The sequence below is a fragment of the Pristiophorus japonicus genome, chromosome 1 (assembly GCF_044704955.1).
Source record: "Pristiophorus japonicus isolate sPriJap1 chromosome 1, sPriJap1.hap1, whole genome shotgun sequence".
In the NCBI taxonomy this organism is placed as follows: domain Eukaryota; kingdom Metazoa; phylum Chordata; class Chondrichthyes; family Pristiophoridae; genus Pristiophorus; species Pristiophorus japonicus.
In genome coordinates this window covers 218,430,673-218,449,806 of record NC_091977.1, presented here as the reverse complement: position 1 = coordinate 218,449,806, position 19,134 = coordinate 218,430,673, and positions in this window count along the sequence as shown.

Sequence of the window (19,134 nt, the reverse complement as noted above, 5' to 3'; positions counted from 1 at the left end):
TAATATGAAGGGAACGAGTGTAATGTAGCCAAGTTTGCTGATGATACAAAGATGGGTGGGAAAGCAAGTTGTGAGGAGTACACAAAAAATCTGCAAAGGGATATAGACAGGCTAAGTGAGTGGGCAAAAATTTGGCAGATGGAATATAATGTGGGAAAATGTGAGGTTATCCACTTTGACAGAAAAAATAGAAAAGCAAATTATAATTTAAATGGAGAAATATTGCAGGTGCTGCAGTACAGAGAGACCTGGGGGTCCTTGTGCATGAAACACAAAAAGTTAGTATGCAGGTACAGCAAGTAATCAGGAAGGCAAATGGAATGTTGGCCTTTATTGCAAGGGGGATAGAGTATAAAAGCAGAGAAGTCCTGCTACAACTGTACAGGATATTGGTGAGACCACACATAGAGTACTGTGTACAGTTTTGGTCTTCATATTTAAGGAAATATATAATTGAATTAGAGACTGTTCAGAGAAGGCTCACTCGGTTGATTCCGGAGATAAGGGGGTTGACTTATGAAAATAGGTTGAGTAGGTTGTGCCTATATTCATATGAGTTCAGAAGAATGAGAGGTGATCTTATCGAAACATATAAGATAAAGAGGGGACTCAACGAGGTGGATGCAGAGAGGATATTTCCACTCATAGGGGAAACTAAAACTGGGGACATAGTCTCAGAATAAGGGGCCGCCCATTTAAAACTGAGATGAGAAGGAATTTCTTCTCTTCGAGGGTTGTAAATCTATGGAATTCTTTGCCCCAGAGAGCTGTGGAGGCTGGGTCATTGAATATATTTAAGGCAGAGATACAAATTTTTGAGCGATAAGGGAGTAAAGGGTTATGGGGAACGGGCAGGGAAGTGGAGCTGAGTCCATGATCAGATCAGCCATGATCTTATTGGATGGCGGAGCACTGCTCGAGGGGCCAAATGGCCGACTCCTGCTCCTATTTCTTATGTTCTTATGTTCTTATTTATCATTGTGTTTTAGCACTCTCTTTCCGGTCGTTTCAAATCATGTTTTTCAATGATGTCATTCAGATTATGTACCTGTTGTAGCTAATGTTCTGTGTTCTGTAAACTTCAGAAAGTGTATTAACTGAAGAGCGAGTGTGTCTTCATGTTAATGTTAGATCAATTTTCAAAACAAACAGCTAATTTTAAAGACAACTATTTACCTCACCTATGTTTAGTTGACAGTTAGAAAAGCTCAATGCTCATTGCTTACACCTGTGGGAGAGGAAGAGAAAGTGGTCAGGAAGAGGTTGAGAGAATAGGAGAGAAGGATTGAGGTCAGAGAGCGAGGGTGAGAGAAAGCGAGATATAAACCCAAAAAAGGGGCAGATTTGAGTCAGCTTGGGAGGTTAAACTGTTAAAAATCTGAATCCCGACCCCAACCCGCCCACTTTCAGTTTTAACAGTGGCAGGGCGGGGAGCCAACCCGCTCCCAGGAGGCAGGTTGGCACATCAAAAATAATAATGAAGCTGGAAGCCTCTGATTTAAACTGCTTTGCACGTTTAACTGCGGCCAGCCAGGATTCCCAGGCCTCAGGAATTCTGGCAGCTGTAGCGAGGTGAAGACAGTCTCGGGGAGCACTCCTAGTGGGCCGGGAGGAGCAAGAGTACTTCCCCGGACACCATCAGAATCTATCCCCCCATATAATTTCGCCCCCCCCCCCCCACTGGGATCGGATACTGCATCCTCCCCCCCAGGATCAGGGATCGGACACCGCCCCCCTCACCCCGGTATCGAATCCTGCCCTGGGATCAGAGCACACTCCTCTGCTCGCAGTGGGTTTAAAGGTTAAAATTCCCGCCAATATCTTTCCTCATCTAATGTTACTTCAGTTGAATTTTGAAGCCAACTGATTATCTTGCATGTGTTTTGTTGACAGTGAGAAAAGATCAATGCTAAATGCGTACACCTGTGTGAGAGAGAGAGAGATGCTCATGTTTAACACCCATGAGATGGGGGGAGAGAGACAGAGAAAGACACAAAGATTATTTACATATAAAATTTATTTTGAAAGCAAAAACAATAAACTAGGAGGATAGAATCAGAGGTAGAGAGGGGTTAAGAATGAGGGGAGGAGGAATCTGGGTGAGGGGGAGGGGAGGAGGGATCTGGGTGAGGGGGAGGGGAGGAGGGATCTGGGTGAGGGGGAGGGGAGGAGGGATCTGGGTGAGGGGAGGAGGGATCTGGGTGAGGGGGAGGTGAGGAGGTAACTGGGTGAGGGGAGGAGGAATCTGGGTGAGGGGGAGGGGAGGAGAGATCTGGGTGAGGGGGGAGGTGAGGAGGGATCTAGGTGAGGGGGAGGGGAGGGGGAATCTGGGTCGTGAGTAGGAGGAGCAGATGAAAGGGTGAGATGAATGATAACAGAGCAAGGATACAGAGGGTGAGCAGACAAAGCGGGTAAGGTAGAGACAGCGATGGAATAATAGGAAAGGGAATGGATTGTGGGAAAGTGACGGGATAGGGGATACAATAGTAGTGGGGAGAGAATGAGGTAAGGGATAAAATGGGAGTACGGAAGGGAGATATTTATGCCATAACCCCAACCCAAATGCAACTCATTTGGTGAAGACTTCCCGTCACACCACCATTTAATCCAATCATTAATTCTGCCTCCACCATGCAGACATGACAGAGGACAAATATTTTGTATTAGTCTTTACGGTAGAGGACACTAACAATATTCCAACAATGGATAGTCAAAGGGCTATAGTGGGGGAGGAACTTAACACAATCACAATCACTAAGGAGGTGGTACTCAGTAAGATAATGGGACAAAAGGCAGATAAATCCTCTGGACCTGATGGCTTGCATCCTAGGGTCTTAAGAGAAGTAGCAGCAGGGATTGTGGATGCACTGGATGTAATTTACCAAAATTCCCCGAATTTTGGGGAGGTCCCAGCAGATTGGTAAACTGCAAATGTAACGCCCCTATTTAAAAAAGGAGGCAACTATAGACTAAAAAGCAGGAAACTATAGACCAGTTAGCCTAACATCTGTGGTTGGGAAAATGTTGGAGTCTATTATTAAAGAAGCAGTAGCAGGACATTTGGAAAAGTAAAATTTGGTCAGGCAGAGTCAGCAAGGATTTATGAAGGGGAAGTCATGTTTGATAAATTTGCTAGAATTCTTTGAGGATGTTACGAACAGGGTGAATAAAGGGGAACCAGTGGATGTGATGTATTTGGATTTCCAGAAGGCATTCGATAAGGTGCCGCATAAAAGGTTACTGCACAAGATAAAAGTTCACGGAGTTGGGGGTAATATATTAGCATGGATAGAGGATTGGCTAACTAACAGAAAACAGAGAGTGGGGATAAATGGTTAATTCTCGGGTTGGCAATCAGTAACTTCTGGGGTGCCGCAGGGATCGGCGCTGGGACCCCAACTATTTACAATCTATATTAACGACTTGGAAGAAGGGACCGAGTGTAACGTAGCCAATTTTGCTGACAATACAAAGATGGGAGGAAAAGCAATGTGTGAGGAGGACACAAAAAATCTGCAAAAGGACATAGACAGGCTAAGTGAGTGGGCAAAAATTTGGCAGATGGGGTATAATGTTGGAAAGTGTGAGGTCATGCACTTTGGCAGAAGAAACTCAGAGTAAGTTATTATTTAAATGGAGAAAAATTACAAAGTGCTGCAATACAGCTGTACCTGGAGGTACTTGTGCATGAAACACAAAAGGATAGTATGCAGGTACAGCAAGTGATCAAGAAGGCCAATGGAATCTTGGCCTTTATTGCAAAGGGGATGGAGTATAAAAGCAGGGAGGTCTTGCTACAGTCATACAGGGTATTGTTGAGGCCACACCAGGAATACTGCATGCAATTTTGTTTCCATATTTACGAGAGGATATATTTGCTTAGGAGGCAGTTCAGAAAAGGTTCACTAGATTGATTCTGGAGATGAGGGGGTTGACTTATGAGGAAAGGTTGAGTAGGTTGGGCCTCTAATCATTGGAATTCAGAAGAATGAGAGGTGATCTTATTGAAACGTATAAGATTATGAGGGGACTTGACAAGGTGGATGCAGAGAGGATGTTTCCTCTGATAGGGGAAACTAGAACTAGAGGGCATAATATTAGAATAAGGGGCCGCCCATTTAAAACTGAGATGAGGAGGAATTTCTTCTCTCAGAGGGTTGTGAATCTGTGCAATCCGCTGCCTCAGAAAGCTGTGGAAGCTGGGACATTGAATAAATTTAAGCCAGAAATAGACAGTTTCTTAAACGATAAGAGAATAAGGGGTTATGGGGAGCGGGCAGGGAAGTGTACCTGAGTCCATGATCGAATCAACCATGATCGTATTAAGTAACGGAGCAGGCTCGAGGGGCCGTATGGCCTACTCCTGCACCTATTTCTTATGTAGGACAGGCCAATGTAGATGATAACCTATAAAGTGAAGGCTCACCTTCCTCTCTCTGTAACAATATCAGTGTGGTCAGGCTTCTTTCAGCAGTAGATGTCTTTGTCTTGCTTTGCATATTACTAGTCGATCTCTGGCGGTGTTGCATGAGGGAATCCGTTGAATGTGTTCTCTCTCTTACTTGTCTCTGAGTTATTTGTGTTTCTGGCTCTCTTTGTCTCTTCTCTTCTGCTTTTCTTTCTTTAACACTTTTTGCTTTTCTCTATGTATTTTTCTTCTTTTCCTTTCAGCTGGGAGTTACTGGATGGAATGGTGATGGAGTGTAAAATATTAGATGAGATAAACATAGTAAGAGAGGAAGTGTTAAGGGGTTTAGCATTTTTGAAAGTAGATAAATCACCAGGCACGGCTGTTAAGAGAAGCAAGGGAGGAAATAGCAAAGGCTCTCACCATCATTTTCCAATCCTGTCTGGCTACAGGTATGATGCTGGAGGACTGGAGGACTGATAACATTGTACCATTGTTTAAAAAGGGCAAAAGGGATAGGCTAGGTAATTACAGGTCAGTCAGCCTAACCTCAATGGTTGGCACATTATTGGAAAAAATTCTGAGGGAGTGTATTAATCGTCATTTAGAAAGAGGTAACAAGGAGGTTTGATGGGCATAGTGCATTTGATGTAGTCTCATGGAATTTAGCAAGGCTTTTGACAAGGTCCCACATGGCAGACTGGTCAGAAATGTAAAAGTCCAGGGGATCCAAGGGAAAGTAGCAAGTTGGATTTAAAATGTGGCTCAGTGGCAGGAAGCAAAGGGTAATGGTCGACAGGTATTTTTGTGACTGGAAAGCTGTTTCCAGTGGGGTTCCACAGGGCTCAGTACTGGGTCCCTTGCTTTCTGTGGTGTATATCATCCGCGGCAGGTCGGGGCCATAAAAAGAGCGGCGTGCAGCAGCGTGGAGGCATGCCACTGCAAGGTACAGGGCGACGGCTGTGAAGAGGGCGACTGGATTGAATGTCATCATGATCCAGGTCAGTGATTGGAGTGTGGGCAGGTACAGCAGAGGAACGGTGAGGTCAGGGCGAAGGAACGGTGAGTGATCGTGGAGCGATGTGATCGTGACCCAGGAGAGGCGTGATTTCGGGGCCCAGCATATGCGAGGGCTCAGGGGCAGCACGGGCCAGCCCACACTGCGATATGTGTGCGCACTAGGCCCGTGCAGCAGAGATGGTCTCCAGTCGTCTTGGTTAATCCTTGCCACTGGACCAAGACCTAGCTCTGTCGCTGGTGTGCAAGAGCCACCACATGTTAAAAAAATCCATGCACAGGCATCTTCCACCCTTCAGGATGTAGTTCAGGACCTGAAATATCAGGTCCTTCATTGAAACACCTGTGAACTCATCCCTTTTTGACATGGAAACAAGTCATCCTCGATACGAGGGATCGCCTATGATGATGATATCAATGATTTAAACTTCAATTTAGAGCGCATGATTAAGAAGTTTTCAGATGATACAAATATTGGCCATGAGTTTGAAGAAGAAAGAAAAACTTGCATTTATATCGCGCCTTATACGACCACCAGACATCTCAAAGCACCTTACAGTCAATGAAGTATTTTAGAAATGTAGTCACTGTTGTAATGTAGGAAATGCAGCAGCCAATTTGCTAGCAAGTTCCCACAGACAGTAATGTGATAATGACCAGATAATCTAATTTCGTGATGTTGATTGAGGGATAATTATTGGCCAGGACACCGGGGATAACTCCCCTGCTCTCATTTGAAATAGTGCCGTGGGATCTTTTACATCCACCTGAGAGAGTAGACAGGGCCTCGGTTTAAAGTCTCATCCAAAAGACGGCATCACTGACCGTGCCGCACTCCCACAGTACTGCACTGGAGTGTCAGCGTAGAATTTTGTGCTCAAGTCTCTGGAGTGGGATTTGAACCTGACTCAGAGGCTAGGGTGGTACCAATTGAGCCATTGGATGAGAGTGAGGAAGGAAGCTGTAGACTGCAGGAAGATATCAATGGACTGGTCAGGTGGGCAAAAAACTAGTAAATGGAATTAAATCCAGAGAAGTGTGATATAATGCATTTGGCGAGGGCTAACAAGGCAAGGGAATGCACAATAGATGGTAGGATACTGAGAAGTGTAGAAGAAAAGAGGGACCTTGGTGTGCACGTCCACAGATCCCTGAAGGTAGCAGGACAAGTAGATAAGGTGGTTAAAAAGGCAGATGGGATACTTTCCTTCAGTGGCTGAGACATAGAATATAAGAGCAGGGAGGTTATCCTAGAATTGTATAAAAACATTAGTTAGGCCACAGCTAGAGTACTGCGAACAATTCTCGTTACCACATTGCAGGAAAGATGTGATTACACTAAAGAGGGCATAGAGGAGATTTATGAGGATGTTGCCAGGATTGGAGAAATTTAGTTATAAGGCAAGATTGGATAAACTGTGGTAGTTTTAACATACGAACATAAGAATTTGGAGCAGGAGTAAGCCATTTGGCCCCTCGAACCTGCTCCGCCATTTAATAAGATCATGGCTGATCTGATCTGATCATGGACTCAGCTCCAGTTCCCTGCCCGCTCCTCAAAACCCTTTATTCCACAGCAGCTTCCAGCACGGGCCGACACAAATGTGTGACGGCTTCGAGGTGGGCGACTGGGTGACATCATGGAGCATGGGCAGGGGCATCGGCGGGGTCCTGGTACAGCAGAGGAGCGGGAAGGTCGTGGCGGACTTGCGACGAGTGATCGGGGCGGAGAAGTGACGAGGGAACATGGCTGAGATTTGGTGGGTGATCGTGACGGAGGTTCAGCGAGTGTTTGGTGCGGAGGTAGATCGTGGCGGAGGTACAGCGAGTGTTTTGTGGCAGAGGAGCAGTGAAGGATCGTGGCGGAGGTGCGGCGAATGTTTGTGGCGGAGGAACGGCGAGAGATCGAGGCGGAGGTGCGGTGAATGAGGGTACGGGGCCCAGAAGAGCCGAGGGCCCAGGGGCAGCACAGGCCAGTCCGCACTGCGATATGTGTGCGCACTAGGTCCATGCAGCAGAGCAGGTCTCAGTCATCCTGGTTAACACTTGCCACTGAATAAAGGCCTCGCTTTGTCAAGCCTGTGTGGTGGCTGGTGTGCAACGGTCAGCACCAGTTAAAAAAAATCCACGCACAGGCATCTTCCACCCCCTCAATTGGAGTTCAGGACCGGAACATCAGGTCCTTCATTGAAAAATCCACAGATTTACAACCCATTTTGGAACAGAGGAGGCTAAGGGGAGACTTAATTGTGCTGTATAAAATTATGAGGGGCCTAGAGTGGATAGGAAGCACCTATTTCCCTTAGCAGAGAGGTCAATAACTAACAGAGTTGAGAAGAAATATTTTCACCCAGAGAGTGATGGGGGTCTCGAGCTCACTACCTGAAAGGGTGGTAGAGACAGAAACCCTCATCAAATATTTAAAAAGTACTTGGATGTGCACTTGAAGTTCCGTATCTTGCAGGGCTACTGACCAAGAGCTGGAAAGTGGGATAAGGCTGGATAGCTCTTTGTCGGCCCAATGGACCGAATGACCTCCTCCTGTGTCATAAACCTCTGTGATTCTACGCTCACCATGACCACCACATAATTAAAAATGACCAAAGAATATAAAGTAGACAGGCTATGATGTAAAGAATAACAATTGTCTGGCAGTGAGTTACAAGATAGTAAGTTAACCTTACTGGTTTTACTGGCATTGAGCTGTAAGAGCAAAGTTTATGACATTGATAGGGTAGTTATACTCCATTACTTGTAGCAATTAGCTTATATTTATTCCACTTGTGAGTCAGTAAAGCTCACTTGCACTTATTCCTCATAAGTTATGCATTCAAGCAAACCCGTCGTGGAAGAATTAAATCTGGGGAAGCGGCTTACGATGACGGAATAAGTCAAATCCTGTTTTATTACACTGGGTTCTAGGATTTTAGAGGATTATTATCAGTGTCAGGTGGCAGGCAGGAGAGATGAAATGACAAAAGGAATGATGATGCAAAGCAAAAGGGGATGGTAATGGGACAAGTAAAGAAACAAAAGATGGGTCTAGAGGAGGTATTATTGGCAACAGCAGAAGCAATTCCAACAGCTGCCGTCTGAAAAAATGGGAGCAGTGGTTATGATCTGAAATTATTGAACTCAATGTTGAGTCCAGAAGACTGTACAGTTCCTCATCGAGAGATGGGGTGCTGGTCCTTGAGCTTCCATCAAGGTTCAGTGGAACCGTGTAGGAGGCTGAGGACAGAGATGTCAGAGTGCGAGTGCGACAGAGAATTAAAATGACAGCTCAAGGTCACACTTGCAGACTGAACAGAGGTGTTCCACAAAGCTGTCACCCAATCTGCATTTAGAAACATAGAAACATAGAAACATAGAAAATAGGTGCAGGAGTAGGCCATTCAGCCCTTCGAGCCTGCACCGTCATTCAATGAGTTCATGGCTGAACATGCAACTTCAGTACCCCATTCCTGCTTTCTCGCCATACCCCTTGATCCCCCTAGTAGTAAGGACTACATCTAACTCCTTTTTGAATATATTTAGTGAATTGGCCTCAACAACTTTCTGTGGTAGAGAATTCCACAGGTTCACCACTCTCTGGGTGAAGAGGTTTCTTCTCATCTCGGTCCTAAATGGCTTACCCCTTATCCTTAGACTGTGACCCCTGGTTCTGGACTTCCCCAACATTGGGAACATTCTTCCTGCATCTAACCTGTCTAAACTCAACAGAATTTTAAACGTTTCTATGAGATCCCCCCTAATTCTTCTGAACTCCAATGAATACAAGCCCAGTTGATCCAGTCTTTCTTGATATGTCAGTCCCGCCATCCCGGGAATCAGTCTGGTGAACCTTCGCTGCACTCCCTCAATAGCAAGAATATCCTTCCTCAAGTTAGGAGACCAAAACTGTACACAATACTCCAGGTGTGGCCTCACCAAGGCCCTGTACAACTGTAGTAACACCTCCCTGCCCCTGTACTCAAATTCCCTCGCTATGAAGGCCAACATGCCATTTGCTTTCTTAACCGTAGGCTGTACCTGCATGCCAACCTTCAATGACTGATGTACCATGACACCCAGGTCTCGTTGCACCTCCCCTTTTCCTAATCTGTCACCATTCAGATAATAGTCTGTTTCTCTGTTTTTACCACCAAAATGGATAAACTCATATTTATCCACATTATACTTCAACTGCCATGCATTTGCCCATTCACCTAACCTATCCAAGTCACTCTGCAGCCTCATAGCATCCTCCTCGCAGCTCACACTGCCACCCAACTTAGTGTCATCTGCAAATTTGGAGATACTACATTTAATCCCCTCGTCTAAATCATTAATGTACAATGTAAACAGCTGGGGCCCCAGCACAGAACCTTGCGGTACCCCACGAGTCACTGCCTGCCATTCTGAAAAGTACCCATTTACTCCTACTTTTTGCTTCCTGTCTGCCAACCAGTTCTCAATTCACGTCAGCACACTACCCCCAATCCCATGTGCTTTAACTTTGCACATTAATCTCTTGTGTGGGACCTTGTCGAAAGCCTTCTGAAAGTCCAAATATACCACATCAACTGGTTCTCCCTTGTCCACTCTACTGGAAACATCCTCAAAAAATTCCAGAAGATTTTTCAAGCATGATTTCCCTTTCACAAATCCATGCTGACTTGGACCTATCATGTCACCTCTTTCCAAATGCGCTGCTATGACATCCTTAATAATTGATTCCATCATTTTACCCACTACCGATGTCAGGCTGACCGGTCTATAATTCCCTGTTTTCTCTCTCCCTCCCTTTTTAAAAAGTGGGGTTACATTGGCTACCCTCCACTCCATAGGAACTGATCCAGAGTCTATGGAATGTTGGAAAATGACAGTCAATGCATCCGCTATTTCCAAGGCCACCTCCTTGCATACTCTGGGATGCAGACCATCAGGCCCTGGGGATTTATCGGCCTTCAATCCCATCAATTTCCCCAACACAATTTCCCGACTAATAAAGATTTCCCTCAGTTCCTCCTTCTTACTGGACCCTTTGACCCCTTTTATATCCGGAAGGTTGTTTTGTGTCCTCTTTAGTGAATATCGAACCAAAGTACTTGTTCAATTGGTCTGCCATTTCTTTGTTCCCTGTTATGACTTCCCCTGATTCTGACTGCAGGGGACCTACATTTGTCTTTACTAACTTTTTTCTCTTTGCATATCTATAGAAGCTTTTGCAGTCCGTTTTAATGTTCCCTGCAAGCTTCCTCTCGTACTCTATTTTTCCTGCCCTTTGTCCTCCTCTAAATTTCTCCCAGTCCCTGGGTTCGCTGCTGTTTCTGGCCAATTTGTATGCCACTTCCTTGGCTTTAATACTATCCCTGATTTCCCTTGATAGCCACGGTTGAGCCACCTTCCGTTTTTTATTTTTACGCCAGACAGTGATGTACAATTGTTGTAGTTCATCCATGCGGTCTCTAAATGTCTGCCATTGCCCATCCACTGTCAACCCCCTAAGTATAATTCGCCAATCTATCCTAGCCAATTCATGCCTCATACCTTCAAAGTTACCCTTCTTTAAGTTCTGGACCATGGTCTCCTAGGGGTACCATTTGCGAATACAGTTCGGGAGTGTTTAAACTAATATGGCAAGGGGATGGGAACCTATGCAGCGAGACAGGGCGAAGTAATATGGAGTCAGAAACAGATGGTAGAAAGGTAAAAAGCAATAGTGGAAGGCCGAGTAAACAAAGGCAAGAAACAAAAAGGGCCACACTACATCATAATTCTAAAAGGACAAAGGGTGTTAAAAAAACAAGCCTGAAAGCTTTGTGTCTTAAAGCAAGGAGTATCTGTAATAAGGTGGATGAATTAACTGTGCAAATAGCTGTTAACAGATATGATGTGATTGGGATTACAGAGACGTGGCTCCAGGATGATCAGGGCTGGGAACTCAACATCCAAGGTATTCAACATTCAGGAAGGATAGAATAAAAGGGAAAGGAGGTGGGGTAGCATTACTGGTTGAAGAGGAGATTAATACAATAGTTAGGAAGGACATTAGCTTGGATGATGTGGAATCTATATGGGTAGAGTTGCAGAACACCAAAGGGCAAAAAACGTTAGTGGGAGTTGTGTACAGACCTCCAAACAGTAGTAGTGATGTTGGTGAGGGTATCAAACAGGAAATTAAGGGTGCATGCAATAAAGGTGCAGAAGTTATCATGGGTGACTTTAATATGCATATAGATTGGGCTAATCAAACTGGAAACAATACGGTGAAAGAGGATTTCCTGGAGTGCATAAGGGAAGGATTTCTAGACCAATATGTCGAGGAACCAACTAGGGGGGAGGCCATCTTAGACTGGGTGTTGTATAATGAGAGAGGATTAATGATCAATCTTGTTGTGCGAGGCCCCTTGGGGAAGAGTGACCATAATATGGTGGAATTCTACATTAGGATGGAGAATGAAAATGGGGTTACTCACAGGTAGAGAATTGACACTGAATAAAAATGCTTATTTTTCTGATAAACCCATTTTCAGCTGTATTAATCAAACTGGATCAAGTTATCACTCTTACATATATCAAGGAATATTTATTGAAGCAATTTTTTTTAAGATACATTCTAAAATGCTTGATTGCACTGGTTCATGGCAGATTTTACGTTTGGCGATATGCAAATGAGCTCAAGCAGATTGCGCCCAAAGCGGAAACTCTTAGTTCAGTTTGTGTTTCTCCATGCAAATAATCATGAGTGGCACTTCTTCCAGCTCAGATGAGGGTTCAGTAACTTTTTTGTATGCATCATTCCTAAATGCAGCTCCCGGAATCAATTACAAGCACTACAAGGCAATAGGATTTTTACAGCCTAACATTTCTCATAATTGTGCTTGTAGAGGTATGCCCCCATCTGCAGTGAGCATCACTGACATTCCCTTACAACATACAGCATTCCACATCTAATCACTTCACTCAGACTTTTCCTTCTGGTCTATTGACCTGACGCTATGGATTAAGTGATTTGTACAGCTGTGGCTTCCTACAGAATGTAGCTACACAGAACATCAGTACCGGCAAAATGTTATACAGGATCACATTTTCCCAAGGATTAACTGTAAGCACCAGACAGTTGGATGTAAAGTTCTGCTGAACAGAACGCATGTATTTAGGGTGTATCGCTTAATGCTGCCCTTATATTTTTCCTTCCTTTGCTGATGGGTGCTGTGGAGAGTCTTTCTCATCACAGGTATATGTTCTACTGATTCATTGGGATTTTGGAATATTTGTCAGTTATCATGAATTGGTGATTTTCATGAATTTACACAAAGTTGTGGTCATAGAGTTTTATAGCACAAGTGGAGCTCTCCATTTAGACCCATCCTCCTGCCCTTTCCCCATATCCTGATAAATGTTACTTTTTCAAATATTTATCCGTGTCTCTTTTGTGATCCTTGGTATCATCGTAAAATTCTTCCTTAGCCTCTCATCGGCTTTGACGAAGGTAAGGCACCATATTCTAATTGTGGCCTAACCAAAGATTTGTTCAGGTTTGATTTTTTTATTCTATGCCCCTATTTATAAAACCTAGAATCTGTTAATATTTAGTTTTAACAACTTTTAAGATTTGTGTATTTGAACGCTTAAGTTGGTCTGCTCTTCAGTTCCTTTAAGAGTTTTACCACTTAGTGCATATTCCGTCTTCTTCCTCCCAAAATATATCACATGACATTTCTCCATATTAAATTTCATCTGACATCCATTGGCCAATCGACTATAATGGGGATGTTTGCTGATGATTGCACAGTGTTCAGTTCCATTCGCAACACCTCAGATAATGAAGCAGTTCATGCCTGCATGAAGCAAGACCTGGACAACATTCAGGCTTGGACTGATAAGTGGCAAGTAACATTTACAGGATTATATAGGATATACAACACAGAAACAGGCCATTCAGCCCAACCAGTCCATGCCAGCGTTTATGCTCCACTCGAGCCTCCTCCCATCTTTCCTCATCTAAATCTATCCCTTCTCCCTCATATGCTTGTCTAGCCTCCCCTTAAGTGTATCTATACTATGCGCTTCAATCACTCCCTGTGATAGCGAGTTCCACATTCTCACCACTCTTTGGGTAAAGAAGCTTCTTCTGAATTCCTATTGGATTTCTTGGTGACTATCTTGTATTGATGGCCTCTAGGTATGCTCTTCCCCACAAGTGGAAACATTCTCTCTGTCAAAACCTTTCGTAATTTTAAAGACCTCAATTAGGTCACCCCTCAGCCTTCTTTTTTCAAGAGAAAAGAAATCCAGCCTGTTCATCCTTTCCTGACATATGTACCCCCACATTTCTGGTATCATCCTTGTAAATCTTCTCTGCACCATCTCCAGTGCCTCTATATCTTTTTTATAATTCGTGCCACACAAGTGCCAGGCAATGACCATCTTCAACAAGCAAGAGTCTAACCACCGCCCCTTAACATTCAATGGCATTACCATCGCTGAATCCCCACTATCAACATCCTTGGGGTCACCATTGACCAGAAACCTAACTGGACTAGCCACATAAATACTGTGACTACAAGAGCAGGTCAGAGGCTGGGTATTCTGTGGCAAGTGTCTCACCTCCTGACTCCCCAAAGCCTCCCCATTATCTACAAGGCACAAGTCAGGAGTGTGATGGAATACTCTCCACTTGCCTGGATTCGTGCAGCTCCAACAACACTCAAGAAACTCGACACCATCCAAGATAAAGCAGGCCACTTGTTTGGCACCCCATCCACCACTTTAAACTTTCACCCCCTCCACCACTGGCGCACCATGGCTGCAGTGTGTACCATCTACAAGTTGCACTGCACCAACTCGCCAAGGCTTCTTCGGCAGCACCTCCCAAACCCACAACCTCTACCATCTAGAAGCACAAAGGAAGCAGGCGCATGGGAACACCATCACCTCCAAATTCCCCTCCAAGTCACACACCATCATGACTTGGAAGTATACTACTATTCCTTCATCGGCGCTGGGCCAAAATCCTGGAACTCCCTCCTTAACAGAATTTTGGGAGTACCTTCACCACACAGACTGCAGCGGTTCAAGAAGGTGGCCCCCCATTATCTTCTCAATGACAGTTAGAGATGTGCAATAAATGCTGGCCATTGCTAGTGTGTCCACATCCCATGAGCAAATAAAAAAAATAATGTCATAGACCTGAAATTCCTTATAGTCAGCTTCGGAGTGAACCACACGCCTCTATATAAATGAAGTATCCCATGGCGTTGCTCACATTGTGCAGGGATGCAGTCGTATAGGAGACAGTGGAGCTACACTGCCACCTGGTGGTGTCAGCCTGTAACTGCAGCGTCATTGGGACCTGTTTACATAAGGAATTTCTATTATAACATCACATAGGGATTCTCAATGAAAACACGAACAGAAATCATGCTAATAGAAAATGGACTGTATGAACAGGAAATGTGTGAATGTACAAGATTTGTAAATAAATAAATGTATTATAAAGAGAGAAAAAAGCTATGATCCTGAAACCTGGAAAACACCACTGTTTGAAAAATGTCCATTAACCACTATAATCTGTTTTCTGTCCTTTAGCCAACTTCAAATCCATGTTACCGCATTACTTTTTATAGCATTTGCTTTAATGTTAGTTAACCGCCTCTAATGTGGCACCTTATCAAATACCTTTTGAAAGTCCATACACAACACACAAGCACTGGACTTTTAAGTATGTCTCAGAGGAGCAGTTTGCACTGAAACTGAATATCACATCTATTATTGACACCCTTAATAGATAAAAACATTAAAAGGAATGAAGCTAGCAAAGGAAGTACGGGACTAGATAGCTGCAAAATCTCCCTTTGTTTCCAAAATGTTCCAATACTGTCATTCCTAAGGGAATAAAGTAATGCTACTATTTGAATTGACATGGAAACTGTAAATGGGAGGTCAGTTCTCACCATCCACCCCACACCACCCCACCTCCCCAAACCAGTGGAAGTTCCTTTCATTTAACATGAATGGGTGATAATTCAACTGAAAATATTCCCCCAAAGCTTTCCCCGAATAGCTAATATATAGAATGAGGCCCATTATATCACTTGATTTGGCCGATGGATCAGCAGGAGTTTTACTAAAGTCTTGACCAAGATGGTGTGAACAAGAACTCCCATAGCTGATAGATATGTGCATTTGCCTCTGAGTCAGAAAGTTGTATGTTCAATACCCACTGCAGGGACTTGAGCACAAAAATCTAGTCTGACACTCCAGTGCAAAGCTGAGGGAGTGCTGCACTGTCGGAAATGCCGTCTTTTGGATGGGACGTAAACCGAGGCTCTCTCAGGTGGACATAAAAGATCCCATGGCACTATTTTGAAGAAGAGTAGGGGAATTATCCCCAGTATCCTGGCTAATATTTATCCCTCACTCAACATAACAAACAGATTATCTGGTTATTGCTGCTTGTGGGAGCTTGCTTGTACGCAAGTTGGCTGCTGCATTTCCCACATTACAACAGTGACTACAGTCCAAAAGTACTTCATTGGTTGTATTGGCACAATCTGGTGCTCGTGAATGGGGCTATTTAAATGCAAGTTTTTCTTTATTTTTCTTTCATTTGGCCATTTCAGCAATCCGCCACTCCTAACATGATCAGGAAGATGTTTCTAACAGTTGATTGTACTTGTGTGGGTGTTTGAAATGCCTCACTCTGGGTATTAGCGAGAATGATTGTTTCTAGACATTATGAACTTACCCATCAATATGTGGATAAAGTGTAGCCTTTCCATCTTATGTGGGAGGACATTGAAAAATATAAGTGGCTAAAACTGCAATATCATAATAAAATTTTGGATAGAGTGGAAGAAATTCGAGATTTTAATGGAGAATATGTGGCCTGAATTGAGAAGATAAGAGGGGATAAGAATTCACTTTTCCTGCTCTTGATAATTACAGATTAACATTGTAAATTGTCTGGAATAAGGAGACACATTAACTCTGCTTGTGTCCTTACAAATGTTTATTATTATTGCATAAGACAAATAAAGAGTTAATTTCATAACTTTCCTCTAATGGGTGAGTTGTGATATGTCTCTGCTGGCTGGTAACCAAAGTACTTCACAGTAACCACACGGCAGGAGAGGAAACATTATGGCACACTGTCATTACCACTTCTCATCCTTGAAGCTTAAATTTCCCACTACACGGCTTGTACACTGCATTAATACACTTCATTTCCATCTCTTGACCTGGATTCAAGCCAGTCCAGGCCGATGAAATGAAAGTCTCCTTTCTCTGTTAACTATAAAGGTCCTACTAGAAATTAGTTTGGACAGTTTCAGTCCATTTTCTTCTCAGCGAGAACCCACAGTATATACCTGTCTCTAGTTCGACACTGATTGACACTATATTAGCAATTTCTCTCAGACGGCAAGGATGATTGCTATGGGACAATTAAGTGCGAGCTTCAGGTTTGAATGCTTTGTTGAGGCAGTATAGCTAGCGGAATCTGAACATTATATCTGAATTGGAGTTACTCAGTGCTGATACTGGGTGCAGTGCATGGATGGTATTCAGTTCGCCCAGGTTGACATTCTACATCTTTTACCTTGATGAGTTCAAAACTTTACAAAATTACACTTGAATTTTCTTGTGTGACAGTGTATTTTGTGCTCACTGATATTACCAAATTGATCTTGCAGCACTTCGAGGCTTCCATTTGTTCATATAACAACAACAATAACAACTTGTATCTATATAGAGCCTTTAAATAGTGAAACGTCCCAAGGCACTTCACAGGATTATTATGAGATAAAAAAATGTTACACCAAGCCACATAAGGAGAACTTAGGGCAGGTGACCAAAAGCTTGGTCAAAGAGGTAGGTTTCAAGGAGCATCTTGAAGGAGGAAAGAGAGGTAGAGAGGCAGAGAGGTTTAGACAGGGTGTTCCAGAAATTAGGGCCCAGACAACAGAAGGCATGGCCACCAATGGTGGAGCGATTATAATCACGGATGCTCAAGAAGGCAGAATTAGAGGTGTACAGACGTCTCGGAGGGTTTGTGGGGCTGGAGGAGATTACAGAGATGGGATGAGTGAGGCCATAGAGGGATTTGAAAACAAGGATGAGAATTTTGAAATCAAAGCATTGCTTAACCGGGAGCCAGTGTAGGTCAGCGAGGAGAGGGGTGATGGGTGAACGGGGCTTAGACTTGGTGTAGAAAGCCATACAATTGACAATCGTAAATATTGTGAAAAATAACAGATCTAAAAATGAGTTACAAGGTCACATAGTCTTGCAGTTCATGCTTTTGAGAAGCCACTTGAGCATTGCTATTTTATGAAATCACTCAATTCTTTCCCAGCAGCGTGGTTGAGATTGGGAACTAACAATGTGGGGAATTTATGGTCCCACTTTAGAATTCCAACATGGTTTGGGATTGTAAAACCACCAATCCCTCCAGCTGGCACTAGCTGACTGGGTCATACTTTGGCGCTTAAAGGCAAATTATGCTTAAGTGAACAAATAAAGTTTTCTTAAAAGAAAATACAACGAAGCTGAAATTGGAAAGAAAGCCAAAGAAACTTCAGGTCCCAACGATGAGGTGGTTGTGGAGTCCGAACACTTTGATTCTGGTGAATGCCTCAATATAAAATCTCTTGATGATATCCAGGCCTAAAGAGTGAAGCCAAGCACATAGCAGAAAGGCAATCTGCTTCTTTTTGAATCAAGAATTCATGACAGCTCTTCATATTGCTTCGGCTTGTGAGCTGAAACTATAGGTGCTATGGCCTTGAGCTGCTGAAAGGTGGTTTTTTTCCGTCTGGTGTCAGTAATATTTACGAGAGAATGAGCTGAAACAAGATGATTGCATCGATCTGAAAGTCATCTTGAAAATCAAGAATGCTCCAACTCTTGTGGGATTTCGATGCTTAATGTATACACCCAAAAATATTTTTCAATAAAATGCCTCAAGGAGTGTGTTTTTGCTGCTGTTTTCATTTTGGCGAAAGAGCAAGCTTTCCATTAGGTTTAATGCCTGTGTAGTAATTGTATGAACATTTTCCATGGTATCACTCTTAAGAAATTAAGAGCCAGAAATTCACCACCGTGACAATCGATTTAGCTCCATTTTTTGGATCTAAAAGGTTTTTTTCGGAGCTCAATAAATTTAAGGTGATTTTGCTAGTTTCGCCAATGGTATAATGCCATTGTTAAAAAATAAGGGCTGTTTTTTTAAGAACCATTTTTGTGGTGTCACTCGGAGTCAAACCCAACGATAACGCCGTTTTTGTGAGTTTCCCCAATAAGGATATTTTTAAGAACCGTGCTAAATACCACTGTTAAAAAGCTTGTCTTACCTAGTCGAGTCCGATCGAAATTAACGTTAACGGGGTCATCTTGGGAAATGGAGATAAAAGTTAAAGCTTGTGGAGGGAACAAAACCTATATTTTATATAAAAACTAATTGAAAATGTTTACAGCATTTCCTACAAATATATAATCCAGCATTCCAGGAAGTTGCTGTTCTTTATTGAGAGGGTGTCAATGATACAACATGGAGCTAAGGAGAGACATGCTTGTAGATTCTAGTATTTAAATGCTGTTATTGTGTTTTATGAATGCTGGATATGCTTGAGACTTTATGGAGGGCCACCAAAGGGTGATTTTTTGAAAATCAATGTTTAGCGGATTGCAAATTGATCTCTGCCTTCCATAATCGGGTCAGT